Source organism: Sylvia atricapilla, chromosome 8 (assembly GCF_009819655.1).
Source record: "Sylvia atricapilla isolate bSylAtr1 chromosome 8, bSylAtr1.pri, whole genome shotgun sequence".
Classification (NCBI taxonomy): Eukaryota; Metazoa; Chordata; class Aves; order Passeriformes; family Sylviidae; genus Sylvia; species Sylvia atricapilla.
In genome coordinates, this window is record NC_089147.1 from 31612944 (window position 1) to 31635861 (window position 22918).

General features: G+C 49.7%; 1 protein-coding gene across 4 annotated transcripts in view; it reads left to right on the top strand.

Moving 5' to 3' along the window:
• Positions 1-22918, top strand: part of SGMS1 (sphingomyelin synthase 1) — an 87524-nt gene that overhangs the window by 29376 nt on the left and 35230 nt on the right. The window contains exon 1 of one of the 4 annotated variants that reach the window (XM_066324327.1): positions 15182-15308. The exons of the other annotated variants lie outside the window; for them this stretch is intronic. The gene's annotated coding sequence lies outside the window, so the exon portion shown is untranslated. Of the gene's footprint in view, positions 1-15181; positions 15309-22918 lie in introns of those variants that run through there. 4 annotated transcript variants of the gene reach the window in all.

Here is a 22918-nt window from a genome sequence, read left to right on the forward strand (position 1 = left end):
CAGGCTCCTCCCTGCCCCGCCCTGCATGGTGGAGCATCCTCACAGCCATCTCCAGAGGCTGACACATCACTAAATTCCCCAAGCTTTGTTAAGAGTTTCTTGGAAAGCTGATGCAGCCTGGGGAGCCCTGTGAGCTGTGTATGACACGTCCAGAAAGACAGAAGGGCGAGGGACAGGCTTTGTAGAAAGGCTGTGTCATTATCAGGATGTGTTCATGGGGTGGCTTCAGGTGTTTTGTGGGTGCTGGTGCTGATCCAGGTTGGCTGAGGCAGCTCCTTGTGTCTGCCCCGGGTCCTGGTGCTGTGTGCCAGCAGGAGGGCCCTGCCATAGTGCTGCTTCCCAGATTCAGGGGCAGCACTCAGCTTGCTCTCGATGTGTTGTTAGGATTTCCCCGCCTGTGTTTTGGTCTCTGTGAAGCTTCTCAGGGAAGGCAGCTGAATGCCAAGACACTGTCTCCAGTTCTGCAGTTTTGCTGATCTGTTTGAAGTCCCCAGACAGTTGATCAGGCAAACTTGCTGCTAAATGGATGATCTAATTCCCAGTGAATGCTGTGATCACAAGCATTACCCTACATCACAGAAACGATTTGAAAACCAGTGCGTACTCCTCAAGCTGTCAGTTGTCTTTCAGCACCCTCGTTGTGCTCTTTCATCTTTAAATGCTTGTGCTGAACCTCAAATAAACTTACCTGTCAGCAGCTGTAGGGATGTCTCTTCTGTCTCCAGCTCCTTTGTAGCTGTATCTGGGAGTTTAAAAGCTGTGTACAGAGGAGATAAAGCAAGGAGCTCTCTTGTAGCTGCTGTTTGTCTAAATCATTTTTCTTCTACTCCAGTAACACTTAGCACAAGGTTGTGTTGGTGCTTTGTGAGGGTTGCTGAAAGCCAGCATATGAGCTCTGTGCTCACAACTGCTGAGGACATGGGCAGGAAGCTGTCCCTGTACAGTGGGAAAATGGGATGGAGAGGCGGTCTGGAGAAAAGGAATGGAACAGAGCCCCCAACAACCTGACTGCCTGAAGAGTGGCCTCCAGCAGAGGAATGCTGTTTGCCAGCCCACAGATATGTGGTTTGAATTTTACAAGGGAGAACTCTTTTGAAACCTGAAACTGATAGACTCATCAAATCATTAGGGTTGGAAAGACTTCTGGGATCATCCAGTCCCAGCTGTGCCCCATGCCCACCTTGTCCTCAGAGCACTGAGTGCCACCTCCAGCCCTGCCTTGGACACCTCCAGCCATGGGCACTCCAAAGCTCCCTGGGCAGCCCCTGCCAAGGCCTCAGCACCCTTTCAGTGAAGCAATTTCTCCTGGAATTCTATGTGGAATATAGAAAGTCTGGTTTTTGTGGACCTCCTTATTCTCTTTCTTCTCAAGATGGGGTTCTAGATGGTCATTTCAGTGAAAGCAGGGTTCTCCTTTCTGTTCCAGCATCCAAAACGTGAAAAATTGCCCCAAGTAACAGCTTTATTTTTTACACCACGGCCTTGCAAAATCAAGTCTAAAAACTTAGATAAGTGAGCTTAATAAAACAGCAAGTTTTTGTTTGTGTTCTTTTGCTTCTTGCTTGTGCAAGAGGCACCATCCTTTTAAAAGTCATGCTAAATCTCTTCTCTGTTTGTCTGTGAAACAACAAAAACCCACCCATTTTTTCCCATGTTGATGCACTGGTTGTTTAGTTTTATCTGGAGAATTCTGATACTCAGCCAGGGTCTGCTTCTCTCTGCTAATTTGGGGTGGAGTGCAAATGGACCCTTCAAAGGAATCCTGTGTTGTCATCCTGTGAGTTTGAGGTGCTGAAAACAGGCAAAAATCCAAATAAAAACAAACCAAAATTTTGTGTCCCAGCAGGAGTTTGAGGCTACAGCTCTGCCCCTGGGTGTACTGTGAATAATAATGACACAGAACTGTGTGGACTGTTTGGACATGAAAAGAGGAAACCCAGGTGTGTTGAGCAGGAATCAGGTGTGGGCTGCAAGGTCAGAGAGCAGCAATTGGTTACTAGTAAAAAACCAGGTCATTTTCTGTGCACCTCCTTAGGGGTCACTTTGCTGGTGCTGCATGAGGAAGTAATAAATACAGGTGACCTAGGTATGTGTGTATGTATTTATTTGATTTTTTTTTTTTTTTTTTTTTTTTACCAAAACCCATCTTCAGGTGAGTGGAGGAAGGCACGTGCTCAGCCAGGGGTGTGGTTAATTCCTTGCTCTGCTGCTCTGGTTTAAGAAAAGTTTTGGAAGCATGTGTTTCAAAATATTGAGAAGTTACTGCATTTTGCAGGCTCTTTCCTCTCTCTGGAGCCTAATGCTTGTTTCCTGCAACACTGGCAGAATGCAAAAACATTATTAGTTTTGGGTCTTGTTCTGCTCTTGGGAGGCTTTTTTCTGAATTTGGAGGTTCTTTCACTGCAAATAGCTGCAAAGTTAGAGCAGTAAATGAATAAATATTATTAGTGAAGGAGTAGATAACAGAAAAAGCTATGGTAAAAATAATGATAAAAATCCCCCTTTTCTCCATGATTCTCCATGTCCTGAATCCTCTATCTCCAAAAAGAAAAAGGTTCAGCAAAGGATGAGGAAGGTGGTCACAGGCATGGCACAGCTGTTGTATAAAAGGAGATAAATAAACTTTGTCTCTTTAGCGTGGAGCAGAAATGATTCTGAGGGGAAGGAGCAAGGAGAGGAATGTTATACAGGTTTGGAGATTTGCATCTTCCAGAGATGACTGTGCCCAGGCCCTCCTCACTCAAAAAAATACCCCAAGAGAAGCAACAAGCTTATAAAATGGACAGCTTTTCTTTTGGTGGTGGGCAGTTATGCTGTGGTATTCCTGGTGGCCAGGATGTTGCTGGAAGGTGAGAGGTTCAGAGGTGACTGAATAAAATCCATACTATTAAGAGCTATTAAAGACAGTTCCTCTTGGCCCAGGGAGCAGTTTTTAAAGCAGTGTTTGAAGGAATCCCAGGCTGTGAGAGGCTGCAGGAGCTGGGTGGGCACCTGGTGCCAGCTCCGTGCCCCAGCAGGGCCATCCCAGAGCACAGGGCACAGCATTGTGTGCACACAGCTCTGCCCCAGCCCCAGGGAGGAGCCCCCCGGGCTGTGTGGACAATGTGCTCAGGGCCGGGCACCGCCCGGGGAAGAAGTTGTGCCTCCTGTGCAGGGGGAATTGCTGGGCTCAGGCCCTGCCCGTGGCTCTGGGGCCATTGCTGGGCCCCCTGGGCAGAGCCTGGGCCCTGCTGGGAGCCCTCCCTGCACACAGGGACACCCAGGGCTGGGGGCCCCTCTCCGCTGGGGCTCCTCTCCAGGCTGAACAGCCCCAGCTCCCGCAGCCTTTCCTGGGCACCCAGATGCTCCGGGCCCTCGCTCGGCTCCAGCAGCTCCCTGGCCCTGCCGTGCTGAGGATCCAGAGCTGGACACAGCGCTGCAGAGGTGCCTCCAGGGCTGGGCACAGGGCCCCCAGCCCTCCCTGCCCTGCTGCCAGCGCTCCTCCTGCTGCCCCGGGATCCCACTGGCCTCCTTGGCCCCAGGACACTCTGCTGGCCCAGGGACAGCTCCGTGTCCCCCAGGAGCCCCAGGACACTCTGCTGGCCCAGGGACAGCTCCGTGTCCCCCAGGAGCCCCAGGACACTCTGCTGGCCCAGGGACAGCTCCGTGTCCCCCAGGAGCCCCAGGACACTCTGCTGGCCCGGGGACAGCTCCGTGTCCCCCAGGAGCCCCAGGACACTCTGCTGGCCCAGGGACAGCTCCGTGTCCCCCAGGAGCCCCAGGACACTCTGCTGGCCCAGGGACAGCTCCGTGTCCCCCAGGTCCTTCCCTGCACGTCCCCCCCACAGCCTGTGCTGGTGCCTGGGGTTGTTCCTGCCCAGGTGCAGGACCTGCATTCCCCTTGTTGGAAAGGGTATCGCTGTCTGTGTTATTTTCTTGGAGAAACGTGAAACTTCCTTTTTAAGCAGAAATAACACCCAGCTGTTGTGTAGCTGTGTAACACAGGGGCTACAACCTGGAGTAGCAGATGAAACGTGGGATTTCTTGGCTTCCATACTATTTCCTACTTTTGGTAGGTAATGGGAAACAGGCAAGGAATAGCAAGTGGTTCAGGTGATAAAAAGCTGGTGTTTAGGAGCAGGTGATAGCAGCAGTTGTCTTGGCTGATTGGGCTGCATTCCTTTCCCAAAATCCTGCCTTCTGGAGCGTGCTGGGAGCCGGGTGGGTGGGTTGGGGTGGCAGCGTGCCAGCTGGTGCTGGGGTAATGCTCTGGTTACTCTGGTGCACTGGGGACAGATGGCCCCAGCATTTCCCTGCACACTGACGCCGTGTTTGGAACACTGGGATTGCACCTTCACCCAGGGAAGGCCAAGGTTCCTTACGCTGCACAGAGCTTTTTACTACACACACGGGGAGGTTGCCTGGCTGCCATATGGGAGGACTGAATTTCCCTGGAGATTTTGACGCTCAGCAGCGGGTGGGTGTTAGGAGGCTTTGGGAGGTGGAGGAGGATGGAGTTGGAATAATGTCCTTTGAATCAGAGCTGTTTTGATCTGCTAGGAAGAAACTGGCTGCTGCAAAAGAAGGGGAGAAATCCTCAAACACTGGGCTACTCTAGGATTTTGTGCAGAGAGGAAAGACTTGGAGCAGGAGCTTTTTAAGAGTGGATCCTGCTCTGAGTGAGGTACAAACCCAAGTGTGAGTGAGCATGTGTGGGGTCACTGACATGCTGCACACACATGCTCAACAGCCATACCTTGAAAATGGAAGGAGACTCTTGGTTCAGTGGGCTCCAGCCCAAGGCATGGGCTCAGTGACTTGTGTGATTACTTGGAGAGTAAATTCCAAGTGATTTATTCCTCTTCTGATCTCCCTTGAACTCTGACTGCTCGTGTCTGTTGCTGTCAAGTGGCTGCTTCTGTATTTATGAGCGAGGTGGAAACTACTGACCTGCTTTGCCTCCTCTGAAAGGCAAGTGATAGTTCTCTCTGAGATGGCAAGGGCTATATTTCTGCATGTGCTTGGACTAAATTTACTGTAGGGAACTGAAAAGTGTAGATGGTGACTGCTGGAAGGGAGAGCATGTATTTACTGCTCGGTGGCAATAGATTTCTAGACAGTTACTTTGGTTTATAGATAAATATTGTTGCCTCTATTTCTGTAGCCATAAGCAGTAGATTTAAAAGCCTAAACTTTGCTATGATCTAGGGACCTTTTAAGATTTTTTTTCCCCTATCCCATCTGCCGAGTTCTTCAGTGGCGGCTGAGGCGTCACGTGGCGCCAGGAGAGCCAAGAGAAGTGACGCATCCCGGTATCCCATGGTAACTCTCCTTTCCCTTCCTTTTTAGCTCCTTTGCTTTGCTCCCAGATAGAATAACCTGCCTGCGGGATGAGGTTGGCTCTGCTCACTCACAGGTGAGGGTGAGGTTGCGGGGTTTTCACTCCTGAGAACGGTTTGCACTGGGTAACCCAGATTGCCCTCTGAAAGGGAAACAGCACAACAAAACAACACAACAAGGCAGCAGCCCCCACCAAGCCCAGAAGTCTTCAAGTTCCCCACCCAAACTTCTCAACATGCAGGAAGCATCGGGGGGGAGTTTACTCTTTGTTTGCCATTGAGGAAATTGAAGCTTGTCTGAGAAGTTTCTACAAACCCACAGGTGGATACCCTGCGAGTGAGGCACAGTTTTCACCAAAGTTAATTTGCAATTCAGGTCTTGCAGTTCGCACAGGGTTTGCTGCTGGAAACTTGATTGGTGAGGCTTGCTTTTTTTTTTTTTTTACCCCCCTTTCTTCACCACCCCCATCAGCTGTTTTTAACCTCTGGTTGCTGTATGCAGTTACTGCCTGCATTTTTGTGAGAAATATCCTCCTTTATCCCCCAAGAAAAGCTCATGGGTTTGCGTTCGGATATGCTGGGGTTTTTTTAGAATTCTGATTGTTTTTTTGAAAAACAGATCATTTAACTATAGAATCATAAAACAGCTTGGGTTGAAAGGGACCTTAAAAGCCCATCTTATTACACCCCCAGCCATGTGCAGGGACACCTCCCACTGTCCCAGGCTGCTCCAAGCCCCAAAGTCCAGCCTGGCCTTGGGCACTGCCAGGGCAGCCACAGCTGCTCTGGGCACCCTGTGCCAGGGCCTGCCCACCCTGCCAGGGAACAATTAATTGAAAGCCATTTTCTCCTCTGTGTCTGTATATCCACTGTAACTTTATTGCATTAAACCAGCCGTGGTATGACTCGCCCAGCCTGAAACTCGAGGCTGCAAATGGAGTAGCTCCTCACCAGGGGTACACAGTGATTAGAGCCCTTGCAGTGAGGGACCTCAAACCTGTTCTTGCATCCTGTTTCCAAACTCTGCTGTGCCTGTTTTCTGTGTGCACTGAAGCACAGCTAAAGCAATGTGTGTCTGGTTTAACTCTGCCCTGCCAATTGGATTTTTGCTTAAGGGCACAGCTTTCACAAACCCAATTTATCCTCAGGGAGGAAGAAGGAAAAACTGGTTTTGTTCACACATAGTCCCCGTGTACTGGAGGAGTCGGTGGTGAAGTTTTTCAGCGTGGCAGGATTTGCATTTGCTGTTGCCACAGCTACAAGTGAGCTCACAGCATTTCAGTCCCTCAGCCAGAGAGGAGCAGTTTTCAGAGTGAAGGCACCAGTGCACCCAGATGACTCATTCTGGTGTGTCCAAGGGCCGGGGAATCACTTCGTGAATGGGAGAGGATGCCGTGGTGTGCGGGGGAGGAGGCAGGAGATGTAGTCTGAGCAGCTTGGGGCTGCCTGGATTTGGGGCACGAGCCGGGTGATGTGTGCTGGGAACAGGCTGCTGAGCTGTCACCTGCTGCACAACATCCCTGCAGGCACCTGGATGTTGGGAAGTATCCCAGGACTTCTCTGATATGCTTCCTCTGGCTTTGCTCCAAGCAGGTATTTAGTACAAATCTCTCTTCTCCTCCTAACAGGACTGAATTCCTTTCTGTTCCGTGTCAGTTCTAGGCAGTCCATCGTGCTGCCCAGGGTTTGCATGGGGACTGCTGCTGCCTGGGTAAATCCAGACAATAGCCTGCTTGTGGCAGCTGAAAGTGGTGCTGGAAAAAATAATCCCTCTTCTGTAATTGCAGGAAAAAAACAAGCCTGTCTGCAGCAGGAAGCAGCAAGACTCTATTAACTCATAGTTTTAATTTTTTTCCCTGCATCTCCTGCACAGTCCGTAATGATTTAAGCATAAATTGCATCGGGAAAGTCTTTGGCCTGTTCTTTAGTTACTGATTGCTTGGATGGTGGAGGGGTTGGGAGGTTAAGGGCTCTTCCAACCCAAACCATTCCATGATCCTGCAGTTTGAGTGGATGTCAGAGGATGGTTACCCTGTATCCAGAGACTTGCCATTGTAAGTAAGTGTGGAATATTTAACAAGGAGATAATTGCATGTCTACTTTCATCTAGGTTAGATTTAAAAACTTTGAGCCGTCTTGCTGTCAGGTTTCTTCTTTTTCCCCTGGAAAGGCTGGCCAGTGCCTTTCACCTCCAGGATTGCCTGCTGCTCTTGTTACCAGTGTTTCATAAGCTGCCTGCGGCAGCCTTTTCCTGCTGATTCTTACCCTTGGAATGATTAACAAGAAACTGTTCCCTCTATGTTATCATTTGCAAAGTACTGTTGTGGCACTGCTGAAAAGTCTTAGACCTGTTGTGTGAGATGGAGGTTGCAGGGACAGAAAAGCTGGAGATGGGAGAGAACTGTGATATGTGGCCAGCTCAGTTAATCCAGGCATCTGAAACTAAAGGGAGGAACTGAATCAGAAGTGTTGTGAGCAGTTGTGTGACACCTTTTTCACCAACAAACAGCTGTAACTTGTCCCACAGGTCACTTCTATTGACCTGGGCTCATTTAAAGATTTCATTATTGCACTCGGTTGGTGCTGCTGAGGTTTTGAATTTCTGTGTTTGAAAGTGCTTTTGTATTGATGATGTGCTTAAAGGGTTTTTTCTTTTTTTTCTGTATTGTAGGCCTTTTTCTGCTGTGATTTCTTATTTTTGGAGCTATGAGTGTGTAGGCTTATGGATTAAAAAAAAAACAAGGGAGGGGGAGAGCCTCCAAACAAAGCCCGGCTGTGACCTCAGGAATCAAACTGCAGCTCTGACACAGAGGGAGGACAGGGGTTTAGGGCAGCACAGATCCAAAAGGAGGTCTCCAGAGGATGTCTTTGGACAAGCAGGAGGCATGATACCCCCAGAGAACAGTTGCTTTTCTCCTCTGTAGGTCAAGGACAGGGGCATCTCCAGGCTCCACTTTGCCTTTGTGTGCACCCTGGAATGAATTTGGAATAGGGGAATTCAGCTGCTATTTGACAAGGAAATGCCAGTCCCGTAGCAGGTGGAACCAAACAAGCAGCAAATCAAACTGAGGAGCCACTGGCCACCCAAGGTATAGGAAAGTGCATTTTTCAGTTTATGGGAATCCCATAAGTGTGTGGTGAGCTTGTAGGGTGGACGGGGAAGGTAAACAGCTAAATTACAAATTTGTTACTTGGATTGATGATCATCTGGAAGAAGACTGTAGGCTGTAATACAGCCAGGAGTGCCAGAATTGTGAGACACAGGAATACTGCTTCTCACTGCTTTTTCTGGACGAGGCTGGCCAAGGAATAAAGGTCAGAATTACTGGGGAAAGCCTTTTGGCACCAGCACGGTGCTGTCTGCAAGTGAAGTTTATCCCTACAGGCAGCTGCTCGCCCCAGGGACTGGCCAAGTTTGGCTTTTGTTGTTCGGTTGTTTGTTTCTTCTTCTCTTAGTAACTCTCCAAAACACACTGCAGGGTGTCTGGTTGCACCTTTGTGGGCAGGAGAATAAAGAAGAACAGAGCTGCTGTCCTGGAGATTTTGGGCTAGTTGTGGTCCCTGTGCCACTGTGATGAGCCTCTGCAGGTAACAAAAGCTGCACAGAGTCTGCCCTGAGCTGTTGCTCTCATTCTTGTCCACAAGGATTTTGTGGTCTGTTCCCCTGGTAGAAGCCAAAGGAGTGGGTCTGAGCACAAAAATTATTGTGGAACCATGACAGTGTATCTGGTTCGGATGCATAAAGATACAACTAAGGCTTAAGTGTTTTGAGCACTTCTGGAGAGTTTGGAGGGATGAAAGAGCTCTGCAGGGTCCAGCAGAGCCTGGGGAAGTGCTTACCCAGAGTGTACTGGCACAAGGTATTCCTGTGTTCCTTGAGTTCCTTTCACCGTAAAAAGGCCAATTAAAAAGGGGTTTCTCCTGCCCAGTGGGTTCTGCTGAGGTGTTTATATTGGACAGTGTTGTTTCCCATGGGAATCCATGCCCCTTCCTTTCTAAGAGGCTTGTTTTGATCTGGCATCATGGTGGGATTTAATGCTTCCAGTACGAGAAATTAAAATAAAAATATCCCCCTTACCCCCAAATCTCAGAATGACTTTTGAACCAGCACAGGCAGGAGAAAATCCCTGTGTGGATTATTTGCTCTCTTGTGTTTTGATCTTGTTTTTTTTATTGGCACTAAATATGTCCAGAGGTTAAAATTAGAATAATAAACATTTACAAGGGAATTTTCTACGGTCAGCTTTCATTTAGCACTGAAAGCCCTGGAAAGCCTGGTCCATTTTAGGATGCTGAAGACAAAGTGAGTTTTTTCCTGTTTTATTTTAGAGCTGCATGATAGATGTGGAGGCTTGAATTTTTCTTTATTTAGTAGTGTACCAAAAACAGTCTTTTGCTGTATAAACAAAGGGTCACATTCATAACAGCAAAAGCAACTAAGCAAGGGCAGTGACTTACAGGAGGAATATCTTGGTATTGCAAGTGTTTAATGAATAATGGAGGTCTTTTGTACCAAAATCTTCCTGAATTTATAACATACTGACCACACAAAGTCCCACAGCTTTTCTTAGGCAGAAGGGAGAGCTGCTCTGTCCAGCTCTGTCACACTGTCCTGGTACATGGTGTATCTGGGGAGGGAACACTGTTCCTTTTGTCACCAGATGAGCAATCCTAAACTCTGCTGGGATTCCTGTTGGGTGAGTGTGTGATGAAAACCCTGGCTGTGCTGTGTTGGTTTTATGGTTGGTCAGCATTCATGCCCTCAGTGTGGGTGTGAGGATGTTCCCTCATGCTTCAGTTCCTGCTTTTTGGATTCGGAACCCCTCCAAAAATACATCTTGGGTATGTAGCTGCCTCAGGTGATACCCAGGCTCCAGATCTGCTTCTTTGGGGCAGGACGGAGTCATGGCTGCCTCTGGATTGATGTGCACTTTCCAGATATAATTATTTCTCTTCGTGTGTGTGTGTGCCTCTGTTTTTATTTCTCTGGTTCCCTGAAACTTTGGCTGATTGTTCCTTACTCTGCCAGCAGCATCCCAGGATCTTTGGGATGGATCTCACAGCAATGTGCTGGACATGAATCAGTGAATCTGATTCCCTGTTGGTTTGGTTTGTTCTGGGTTTCAATGCCAGGTACAACCTGCTTCCTGCAATCTTCCACCTCTGATGCTTGTAGAGGAGCCACTCTCCCCCAGCAGGGCAACAGAGACAGGGCTGGTGATGCTTTGCTGGCAGTGAGGAGCTGAGTTGGGTTGTAATTAGCAGCCTCTCTTTTCCCTTGCAAGTCCAGAGTAGTTCTTTCTGTGTTTAGTTGGCTCTGCTTTATGGGATATAATTCAGAATGGAACAGTGGCTCACGCTGCCCAAGAGAAAAGTCCTGTGTAAATGGGGTTTGTTGGATGCCCTGAGTGCCACAAGTGTGAGACAAGTCCTCAGCCTCCTCAGGAGCTGCTTTGATGTTTGGGGTGCTGGTCTAGTCTTCATGCTCACAGCTGAAGGAATGTTAAAGACAAAACTGTGAGCTGAGAATCTGAGCCCCTGTGCCAATGTTTGCTGGGAATGTCTGTTGTTTTGCAGCTGCTTCTTTGTGCATCTACTCATGGAATCCCAGAAGAGTTAGAAGGGACCTCAAAGCCCATCCAGTGCCACCCCTGCCATGGGCAGGGACACCTCCCACTGTCCCAGGCTGCTCCAAGCCCCAAAGTCCAGCCTGGCCTTGGGCACTGCCAGGGATCCAGGGGCAGCCACAGCTGCTCTGGGCACCCTGTGCCAGGGCCTGCCCACCCTGCCAGGGAACAATTCCTGCCCAGTATCCCATCCAGCCCTGCCCTCTGGCACTGGGAAGCCATTCCCTGTGTCCTGTCCCTCCAGTTCCTGATGCAGGGTCCCTCTCCAGCTTCCCTGTGTCCCTTCAGGCCCTGGCAGGAGCTGTGAGGTCTCCACACAGCCTTCTCCTCTCCAGGCTGAGCAGCCCCAGCTGTCCCAGCCTTTCCTCCCAGCAGAGCTGCTCCATCCCTCTGCTCATCCTGGAGCCTCCCCAGCCTCTCTCCAGCAGCTCCAGGTCCCTCCTGTGCTGGGCCCCAGGGCTGGGGCAGCTCTGCAGGTGGGCTCTCACCTGAGCCCAGGGGCAGAGGGGCAGAGTCCCCCCTGCCCTGCTGCCCACGCTGGGGCTCAGCCCAGGGCTCGGGGGGTTCTGGGTCCCAGCTCTCACCCCCAGCACCCCCAGCTCCTTCTCCCAGAGCTGCTGTCAGACACTTCCCTGCCCAACCTTTAATGTTACACTAGAATCCAGCTTGGTAGCCACAAGTAGAGCAGTCCATAAAAACCTTCCCAAGTTCCTGGAAGAAAGCATGGTATGGCTCAGAGCCATAGACCCTGCCAGAAAATGCACCTGCTTGAAGCAGGGACTGGGCCAGCTGACCCCAGAAGTCCCTTATAACATGGAGCACCCGGACTCGGTGACACCAGGCTAACACTGGGAAAACACTCATGGCAAGAAGCCAGAACTGTGGATGGCCCTAAATCCCTGTGAACCAATGCTTGCACGGAGTCAGTTTGAAACTGCAGTGGTGCCTTTTTCTCTCTGTGTGAAGAGACCTCGAGTGCCCTGGCCCCAGCTGTGCCAGCTGCCACCACAGTAGAGCCCAGCTGGGCTCGGCCTGTCCCTGCTCAGCCCTGAGTGTATTTGCAAAGAGCGGAGGAGGAGGAGGAGATGTGCTAAACTGAGAACCGGGCAAGGCAAATGCACTGAGAGTTACAGAGAAACGTGTTTTATTGGGAGCTTTTGGACAAAATCCTGGATATTGCAGGGAGTCTTCCCTGTCCCTCCTTTTTAGGGTGAAATACTGATAGGTAAGATCAGTTTTGGACTTCCCTCCATTGCTGATGGCTTGTACTTGGCCTCTTTTTTGCCAGACCACCTCCAGCTGTGGGAACAGGGAATGCTGGAGATTTGAAGAAATTATAACTTTAATTTATCTCTTTGCCTTAAAATAAAAAAATCTCTTCAGTTATTTCTGTTGTTTTACACCAGCAAGAACTAGTTATCTGCTAAGTTAATGAAGATTTTGGCTTGTAACCTAAATGATATCCATGTCTGTCTCTTCTTGCTTTGTTACAATGGAGGATAACCATCCTCTGGTTTTTAGAGGTGTAACAGAGCATTTGTGAGGCTGAGGGCTTTTTTAAAGCATTTATCCCAATGGTGATGTTTGAGGGAAAAAAAAGGCAAAAGGGAAGCAAAACTCGAGGGAGATGGGGATTTTAAGGGATCTTTATGGAATATGAGTGATGAAATGGCTCCTGACTGGTCTGTTCACATTGGTGCTCTCTGACCCCTGTGTCACCTTGAGAAAGTAGAAGTGGGGTCAAACCACAGCCAAGGCGAGCTAGCCAGGGCTGGGAACTGAATCTCGACCTCGGGAGTGAGGTGAGTGAGATAGGGCACATGGCAGTTGTTCCTGCTGAGCTGGGGTGTGACCTGTCAGTGCTGTGACATTGTGGGACTGTGCCTCAGACAGGCCTGAGGTGCTGCTTCTGAGCTCCTGTGGTTATCATAAATGATATCCAGGGTGTGGGAATGAACTGGCTGAAGGCTCCCAGGATCACAGCCTGCCTGAGCTTGGCATGGACCTCTGGAAGGTTACCTTGTCAAGCAGGGTCGCTCCAGAGCTGCTTGTCCAGGGCCATTTGCCAGACTCTCTGCAGTGTGTCTCTTTCCCGCTGAGGAGTGCAGAACTGGGCCCAGCACTTTAGGAATGCTGTCAGCTGTGCTGAGCAGAGGGGAAGGGTCTCTCTTGTGGATGCAGCTTGGGATGCTGGTGGCTTTTTTTGCTGGGAGGGTGCATTGCTGGCTCCTGGGAGCTTGTTGTCATGCAGACCCACAGGTCTTGCTTGGCAGAGCAGTTCCCAGTCTGTCAGCTCCCAGCCTGAGCTGGCTGCTGGCGTCACTCTCCCCCAGGTGAAGGAAGGACTCTGCCTTTCCTTTGTTTGAACACCCTGAGGCTGCTGCTTGCCCTTTGCTCCAGCCTTCTAGAGTTCATCCAAGGGGCAATGTGACCCTCTGGTGTACTGGCCACTCACCCCAGTTACGGTGTCACCAGCAAAGAGCTGAGGGCACACTCTGTGCATCCTCCAGGTGATTACAAGAGGTTAAACGATTTTGGGTCTTGTATCAACCCATGGGAAGTGTCTGTCTGTCCTCCAGCTGGACTTTGTACCACTGACCCCTCCGTGCTGGGCTTGGCCATTTGGCCACTTTTCCGCCCACCTCTCTGCCCTCCTGGCTGCTCCATACTTTGCCAGCTCATCTGAGGGTGTGAGAAGAGCCAGAGTTGAAGCTCTTGCCAAAGCCAAGACAGACAACATGCTCTGTACTCCCTTCATCCACTGAGAGTTTTTCATCTTAGGAGGAGGTCAGGCTGGTGAAGCAAGATTTTTTTCCCTTCATATGTCCGTGCTGACTACTCCTGATCACCCTCTCGTCCTTCAGGTAACCGGAAATGGTTTCCAAAGTTCATCACGTGACAGCAGCCAGTTCCCTCAGCACTCACGCATCCATCCCATCAGGTCCCATGGGATGAAGTATGTCCAGCCTACTGTCCCCTAACCTGATCCTCTTCTGCTAAGGAAAAGTCTTCCTTGTCTGGATTTCCCCTTTGCCTCAGGGGCCTGCAGTTCCCAAAGTGCCTCACTAGCACCCTTCACATCCTTTGCCAGATTCAATTCCAGGTGTGTTTTGGCTCTCTTAGCCCCATCAGTATTCCTGAGATTCCTCCTGGATCACCTGGCCCTGCAGGATCAGTGTGCCCAGATTCCTCCTGGAACACCTGGCCCTGCAGCATCAGTGTGCCCAGATTCCTCCTGGATCACCTGGCCCTGCAGCATCAGTGTGCCCAGATTCCTCCTGGATCACCTGGCCCTGCAGCATCAGTGTGCCCAGATTCCTCCTGGAACACCTGGCCCTGCAGCATCAGTGTGCCCAGATTCCTCCTGGATCACTGCTGCTGCCCTGCTCTTTGCTCTTGGCTCTGCTCAGGAGCTCCGTGCTCCTCCGTGGGAGCTCCTGCCCCCTCAGCTCAGTCAGCTGCTTGTTGGGATGGTCTGTCCTTCAGCCTGGAGAAGGTGATTGTTTTTATCAGCCAGCTCTTTTTGGTCCCTTTTTTCTCCAAGCCCATGGGATTCTCCAGGCACATCCCTGTGGATGATGCCAAAGTCTGTTCTCCTCAAGTCCAAGGGCTGCGAGCTCCTTCCTTTGAGGGTGCTGAACTCCGTGGTCAGTGCAGCCAGAGGTGCCCAGACCTTTGCATCCCTGACCAGTTCTTGCCTGTCTGTAAAGATGACATCCACTCCCATGGGCAGGGACACCTTCCTCTATCCCAGGGTGCTCCAAGCCCTGTCCACCTGGCCTTGGACACTTTCCAGGGATGGATCAGCCACAGCTTCTGTGGGCAATGGCCCGTGGAAGCGTGCAGACCCTTCTGTGCCTGCCTGCCCACCTCGGTGTGTGGGTGCAGGTGGCTTTCCTGGCGTTTGTTGGACATTCAGCCGTGTGTGTGAGCTCCAGGGTGGCAGCAGAAATAGCACAGCTCCTGGCAAAGCCCCGGCATCTCTGAGAACCTCCCTCTCTCGCTGGATGGATGCAATATTTTTCTTGGATCGCTCAGCCCGCCTGTGGTGTCCAAGTCGAGGCTGCGTGTAGCTTTAGGAAAAGAAAGGCTTTCTTTCTGTCTGATACTCTCCCCTACTTGCGTGTTTCCTAATGCCTCCAGTCTCTCCACAAGGGCTGTGCTTCTCCCTCCTTCTCCCCTGCCTATTTATATCCGCGGTGACGTTGCAGGAGTGTTTGCTTTGGAAGAAATCTCTCCTGTCTGAGCCAAAGCGAAAGCAAACCTGCAGGAGAAAGCATTCCTTTCTTCTCCTCCCGGGGAGAAGGGAGGCCTGGAGAGTCAGAGGAAATGATCACCTGGGAAGGCCAGGAAGCCTGGGAAGGTAAATGCCTTTTTCTGTTTGACTAATGCGGTGACATACACCCCCAAAACCCGTGAACTTCTCATTCCGGGGGGCGGAGGCGTGAAACTCTGCGGTGGTGTTCAGGCAGGAGCTGTGAAATGAGTTGCTGAAAGCCTCCAGGCTCAGGACAATGGCTCTTTAATAATCCAGCAAGACTTGTCTCATCAGCTGCTTGCATGCACAGCATCACAGCTCAGGGATTGCTGTTCCCCCCTCTTCAGGTGATGCACCGGGGCTTTTCCTTCTCCCCTTGCTCCCCAAATATTGTGATTGCACTGTGGAAGTGATTTCCTTACAGTAAAACTGAATTTTACCTCATCTGTAGCTTTCTAAGCCCTTCAGAGCCCTGGCTCTGAAACTTCCCAAGCCTTTCTATTATTATTGTGCTCGTTCTGAATCTAAAATAAGGGATTTGGATGACAGTTTTATAAAGGTATAAATTGAATAGTCAGTATTGTGTTTGTAGGGTAGTTTGCAAAATAAGGGCATTTACTTTTGGTTAAGGCTGGTTTTCTGACATCTGAAACTGCATTTGCTACTTTTTGCTGCCTGTGAGCTGTAGAAGACACAGAAAGTAGCACTTGAAGGTTTCGGAGTGCTCAGTATGAAGCTGAGCATGTTTGAACCCTGTTTTTTTGCAGAAGTGCCAATCGGTGAGCAAATATAACAGTCCAACATAAATAAACACCCAAGAATGCAAGTCTACCTCTCTAGAAAGTTGAAGTATTTGCCTTCACTGTTTTACTCCCTATTAGATATTTTTAACTCCCTAACCAAACCGCATTTTTGTGACCTGTAATTGCAGGGGTAAAACCTCTGACAGTGATTTTTAGGAAACACAACAGACAGTGGAAGTTTTGTGGAAATGTTCTGGTTTGGAGTTCTTTGGTGTTGATGGGGGAGAAATGGACCTATTCTTGGTCTGGGAAATGGATGCAGCACAATAGTACCTAAGTGGGGTCAGCCTTTGGGACTAGTTACAGGTCCTTAAAAAATAACAGAGCTTTTTTGGTTGAGAGCATGGAAGAGATGGCGGTGTCTCCAATTTGAGATACACACCTACCCCACTTAAATCCTGTGATATGAGCTCTGTGATAAGGATTGGGTAATTAACTGGGAATAACCAGGGGGCCGCAGGGAATCACAGAATCATGGAATGGTTTGGGTGGGAAGGGACCTTAAAGCCCACCCAGTGCCACCCCTGCCCTGGGCAGGGACTGTCCCTTCCACTGTCCCAGGCTGCTCCAAGCCCCAAAGTCCAGCCTGGCCTTGGGCACTGCCAGGGATCCAGGGGCAGCCACAGCTGCTCTGGGCACCCTGTGCCAGGGCCTGCCCACCCTGCCAGGGAACAATTCCTGCCCAGTATCCCATCCAGCCCTGCCCTCTGGCACTGGGAAGCCATTCCCTGTGTCCTGTCCCTCCATCCCTTGTCCCCAGTCCTTCTCCAGCTCTCCTGGAGCCCCTTTAGGCCCTGGCAGGGCTCTGAGCTCTCCCTGGAGCCTTCTCCTCTCCAGGTGAGCACCCCCAGCTCTCCCAGCCTGGCTCCAGAGCAGAGAGGCTCCAGCCCTCCTTGGGACATCTTCAAGGCCTCCTCTGGGCTCACTCCAGCAGCTCCAAGTCCTTCTGCTGTCGGTATCAAGCGGAGTGAGTTCCCTTGTCTGTGCTCCTGGAGAGGGGTTTTTGATGTTTTGGGGTTTGAAAACGCGAACATAATCTGTGTGTTGTGACTGGTGTCAAGAACAGAAATGCAAGTGCCAGCACAGTAAATGCCAGCCAAAATATCACTGATGGATGCCAGGGGAAAGGTATTTGGCCATGGCTTGATTTAGCTACTCTGTGTATGCTGCAGCATAATATGTTTGTGTTGTAAATATCAGTTTAGTTTAATTAGTATGTGATGAAGCCCAGAAAGAGCAGGTTGCCCAGAGAAGCTGTGGCTCCCCCTGGATCCCTGGAAGTGTCCAAGGCCAGGTTGGATGGGGCTTGGAGCAACCTGGAATAATGGAAAGTATCCCTGCTCATAGCAGGGATGGAATGAGATGATCTTTAAAGTCTCTTCCAATCCAAACCATTCCTTGTTTTTATGCCTTTTGTGGTCAAAGCTGCTGAGACTTGGCTTTAGTGGGAGCAGGGTGAAGTTTCTTCAGGTCCCTGTTCAAGTTCCTGTTTGGAATTGTAGTGAGATATACATAATTCAGGTGCTTGTGGAAAGGTTTCCATGTAAGAAATATGGGTTGGGATTTCATTGAATGCTGATTTTTTTTAGGGGACATATATGCCAGAAAGCAGAATTTTAATGGTCCTGGTAGAAGGATCAGGCTGTTACTTTTCATGCTTACACAGAGCTTATTCTTGAAAATCTTTTAAGAATAAACTGGGCTGGAGGTCAAGGTTATAAAAATAAAGTCTAGCGGGCCAAGTTTTTATTGCATTTTGATCATTGGTGGAGATAAAAGTACAGTTAGATTTTATCTGAGTGACACCAAAAGCAGCTTTTGGTTGTGGTTGGTGCCTGTTCCCTCTTTTGTAGGATGAGATAAGGGGATGTAAAAACACAGTTCCCCTGTAAACCCTTTAAGCCTTTGGGATTAATGGCTCTGGCTTCCTGAGCATTTGTTCTTTCCAGCTCTTAATTAAGGTCATCCTTAGAACCCAGGTGAACTTGTGGCCAGGGAAGTCACAAGAAGTAGGATGAGAGTTGGAATGATGGATTTGCACAGCTCACCTGTGTGTAAGGCCCTGACACAGGATACTGGGAATACAACACCCTGCATCCTTCACAAACAGCTCCTTATCGCTCCTGTCGTGTTGTTCTCCTTGCCCTTGGGGCAGAGGAAGTGCATATTTGAATATTAATCCACATCATGCTTATTCATGAGAAGGGTATTGGATAGGTGGGGATGTCAGGGCCATTTAACCTGTGGATATTGACTGCCAGCTCTGTAGGGAGAAAAGAGGAACTGGATTGATAAGGGGTGTTTTATCTTCGGACTCTTTGAGTGGAGTGTGTCATTCTGAGTCTGCTGCCTGGCTGTGAGAGAGATGCTCCTGGCAGGAGCAGCAGGTGTAGATCTGGTGGTTGGGATAACAAGCAAACATCTGGCTAAAGAGCCCCGAGGAGTGGATTTCTCTCCTCTTTGTGCTTAGTGTGGCTGTGGCGTGCAAACAAACACTCAGGATGTGGAGACAGGGCTGATTTATCTTTAACAGGAAAAAGCCCCCTCCACACCCAGGAGCCCTGCTGTCGACCTTTAGCACCAAACATCATCCTGTATTAACTCTTGCTTTGGTTTTGGGGTGGTGGCTGGGTTTATTTTTGGTTGGTTGAGGTTTGTTGTTTTGAAATTATTTTGCTTGATGTGTCTAAGGCCTTAAGCCAGAGCACCTGATAGTGCCAAACTGCTGCTGTACAAAGCAGCAGCCTTGTCCCAAGGTGTGGGGCAAACAGCAAACTCTTTTGATGGCAGGATCAGTGGGACACCAGTCGGTGTCCCATTACAGTATCTGGTGAGGAAACAGTCTGTCACAGAGGCCTTTGGGTTGAAATTTTGGGTTTGGAAGAGAGAGAAGCAAATTGGAATTTTGGGGCGGTGACTTTTTTAACTGGAGGTTTTTAACACACCTGGATGATGGATGAGACTTCAGGGTGGGCAGAGTAAATGGATCAGGGAATAGGAGTGGCACTTCCCAAGCTGGAAGTGCTGTAGCTGGATGTGGGATGCAGTTCCGTGGGAGTGATAACCTGCCCTGTCCTTATTGTTGAGTGGGGGTTTGAAAAGGGCATCCTGGTTCTATTTTTCTCTTCTCTTTAAAGCTTCACTCTTCCAGGCTCAAAAGGGACCTCAGTGGTATTGAACTCCTGCTTTGACGTGGGTATGTGATTGCACGTCCCCTGGATGGAATTGCCATTCCAGAGTGTTTTCTCTGGAGAGGTGCTGGGTGTTCAGCTCTGCAGAGCCACCCCTGGGAAGATCCACGTGTTTCTCCAAGGATCTAAAGGTCAACCAGGGCCTTGAACCAAAAAGAACAGAAAGCTGGGCACACCCTGCAACCCTGGGAAGCACACATGATGGGCAGAGTGAGGATTTTATCCATTTAGATTAGATGAGAACTCCAGGAGCTGCTTCAGCCACGAATGGCACAGAGTGAAGACACTTCACCATATGCTGGTGGCCCACCAGAGGTTTGGGATCCCACTGCTCTCCTTTTAGAGGTACAGTGTGTGCACAAGGAATGTGTGTGATCCCTCAGAGCTGTCCCAGCGGGTGCAGCCCCGTGTCCGGGGGTTTGTAGGGAGTGGGAGTGCCAAGCAGAGCATCGCGGATTGCAAAACTGCTGCCAGGGCAAAGGACAACCACGTGTCCAAACACAGCAGCGTGAGGTGTTTCTTAACCCGCTGCTGAAGGAGGAGCAGGAGGAGTTGCCAGCCGATTTTCCAGAGGATTCTGGTCTGCTGCCAGGGTTTAAAATACACCTTCGCTCTTGCAGACGTGCTCGAGCACATGATGCTGAAATTGGAGGACTTGTGCTCAGGGAACTCAGTTCAACTTGCAGGCAAGGCTGAGCTTTTTATAGGGAGAGAAGGAGAAGAGTGGTTTCCTGCGGACGTTGCTCTGTGAGTCACACATTACATGACACAGCATTCCTCCCGGGAAACTTAATTGCTGGAACTGATGAGCACATCAGCGCTCAGGAATCTCCCTTTGTGTTAGCAAACACACCTAAGCACTTCACCTTCTGGAAGTTATTCCGATAATACTTCAGAGATTTTAAACTCGGCTGTTTCATGTTTCTTAGTTTCTCTCTCAGAACGCCATTAACGAAAATATTTCTAGTTTCAAAAGCAACTGTCCATTAACAGCCTTCTGCATCAGAAGTTGTAATGGCTGTTAATGCTGTAACACAGATGAAATAATAATTATTATTTCATTACACCTGTAATAATAGTTTCACATTACTTCTCTAAGTGTTTTAATGCAAACAAAGGTCAGAGTAGCTTTATAATGCTCCTGTAGCACATTTTTTCTGATGTGTCAGTGACCAGGACAAGTTACTTGAATGGACAGACCAAAAAGGATGCTTTGAAGGTTTTTTAGGATATGTGAATGTATAGATTTACATTCACACAAGAATTGTATTGCTTGTGTGAAGCTGTATGAGCACATCACACAGTCACAGTGCTGTGCTGGCCCTGCTGAGGGACCTCCAGGGCCGTGTCCAGTTCTCATGGCCAGAGAGCCCTGGAGGGGCTGGAGCGTGTCCAGGGCAGGGCAGGAGCTGGGGAAGGGGCTGGAGCCCCAGCAGAGGCTGAGGGAGCTGGGAAAGGGGCTGAGCCTGGAGCAAAGGAGGCTCAGGGGGGACCCTGTGGCTCTGCACAAGTCCCTGCCAGGAGGGGACAGCCAGGGGGGGTCGGGCTCTGCTGCCAGGGCACAGGGACAGGACAAGGGCAAAGGGCCTCAGGCTGGGCCAGGGGAGGCTCAGCTTGGCCAGCAGCAGGAATTTCTCCATGGAAAGGGTGCTGAGGCCTTGGCAGGGGCTGCCCAGGGAGCTTTGGAGTGCCCATGGCTGGAGGTGTCCAAGGCAGGGCTGGAGGTGGCACTCAGTGCTCTGGGCTGGGGACAAGGTGGCCATGGGGCACAGCTGGGACTCTGTGGGCTGGGATGGATTTTCCAGCCTCAGGGGTCCTGGGATTTTGAGCAGTCTTTCTTACTTGCTCGAGACTTTTGTTACCACTCTCAGTGCTGGATTTCTTCTGCTAATACACAATTCCTTTCTGATGGGTAGGAAAAAGGGGGGCTCAACATAATCTGGCTGTTTTTAATGTTTAAACAGATTTAAACTGTCAAGGCAAGGAAAGCCCTTCCCCAGGCCTTTGGAAGGACATTCCAAATGCATGTGGTGCTTGAATGATCAAGACACATCAGCACTGGAACTTGGTAGCAGCCCTTTCTCCTCAGTGCCAACAGTCAACCTCACATCTGGTTTTTCTGTCACATTACTTATATTCTGGTGAGGAAGAAGCAACATCTCTGTGGCCGTCTCTGTTCTTTAGGTGTTTTTTGGCTGATTGTCCAAAAACAATGAAGCAGGATGGGGGAAGGTTGAGGTGAAACAGCAACAGCCACTGAACTCAGAGCAGTACTCCCAGATACTCAGTCCTATAGAAAGAAAATTATGTCATCAGCTCAGGCTGTCCTCTCTTTCAGCCCTTAGGCTAAATATGTCCTGGCTGGACTGTGTAAGAGAAAAAAACTCGCTCCTTTGCACATCCTGTGGAAGAGTTCATTGTATTTCTTTCTGTTTGTTTAGGGCTTTACATGGTGTTATGCTGTATCTGTCTGGACACATGCAGTATTTCAGTGGCCATGGTTGAAAAGGTGTTCCCAAAGCTGGCTGTTAATTACCTGTAATACTCGTCCAACTGTCTTCTCTTCTCCCCTCTGGCCCCACCTGACTCGTGGGAAAACAGGGCTGACTTTGTTACGTGCCTTGAGGTCACTGAACTCACACAGGCCTGGATCATGGGGGAAGAAAATATCACCAAGATAAGATCTGCTGGATTAAGACAAGAGCGTTTCTGTCAAATATGAACGCATTTATTGTCAGGAGGGAGTTACTGAGTTGGCCTCTGGCCTCACCAGGTGACTTCTGCTGTCCTGAGAGGTGTCTGAAGGCCTGAAGTAGACATGAGTGTCCTCAGCATAACCAAGGAGTCCTTGGCCTTTGGCATCTTCTGATTAAGCTGTAGGTTCCTTATATATGTTCTCAGTGGGAGGGATTTACAGGATTGGTACGGATTGAATTAGGTCTAAGTAATCTTTTGGTGATGAGCAGTTACCGTGTGCACTCCAGCATCCCTCCTGGAAAGCAGGGCCAGGTGGGGCAGATGACATTTGGGGAGTGTTACAGAGCCCAGTTACTAAAACACTGCTGGGAAAAAAACGGAGCTCGCTGATGCCTCATTCTGCGTCTCCTCAGATTTTAAATAAAATGGGCTGAGTTGGACTTGACCGTTTTTAGGTGTCTGAACTTTGTGGAGGAGTTGACAAGTGAGCACATTGTTCCACTGGATACTTGGCTGTCTCCCTGTGTTAGGAACAAGCACTGCTGGGCCATGTTCAGGGGCGTGGATCTAATAAAAAACCCCAAAGCAGTTACTCATTTAAAATACTTGTTTTCTGTATGATAGGATGAGTATGGAAGGAAGGATTTCTGTGTGCAGCTTCTGAAAATACTTTTTCCACCCTGTGCTTCTTTGATGTGGCTCTGCACATTCCTCCGTGTTCCTGGCAGCAGGCTCCCTCTCTCGGGATGGAGCTCAGAAAACTTGATGCTGCTATTTGTTCTGCTGCTGCCTGTTTTTCAATTTCCATATTATTTCATCTGCGGAGTGGAAGCAGGCTCTGACTTCACTCCTGGACAGTGTCTCTGTTGGATCCAGCAGCCAGCGGGCTCGGGAGAGTCCGTGCTCTGCTGGAAGACACTTGCCAGCGCTGCTCATCCCATCAGTCTTCCCAACGTGTGACTCAGCCTGCTTTGTGTTGTGGTTTTGTACTGAATTAACAGCAATTCCCCGCTGTCCCAAGGCG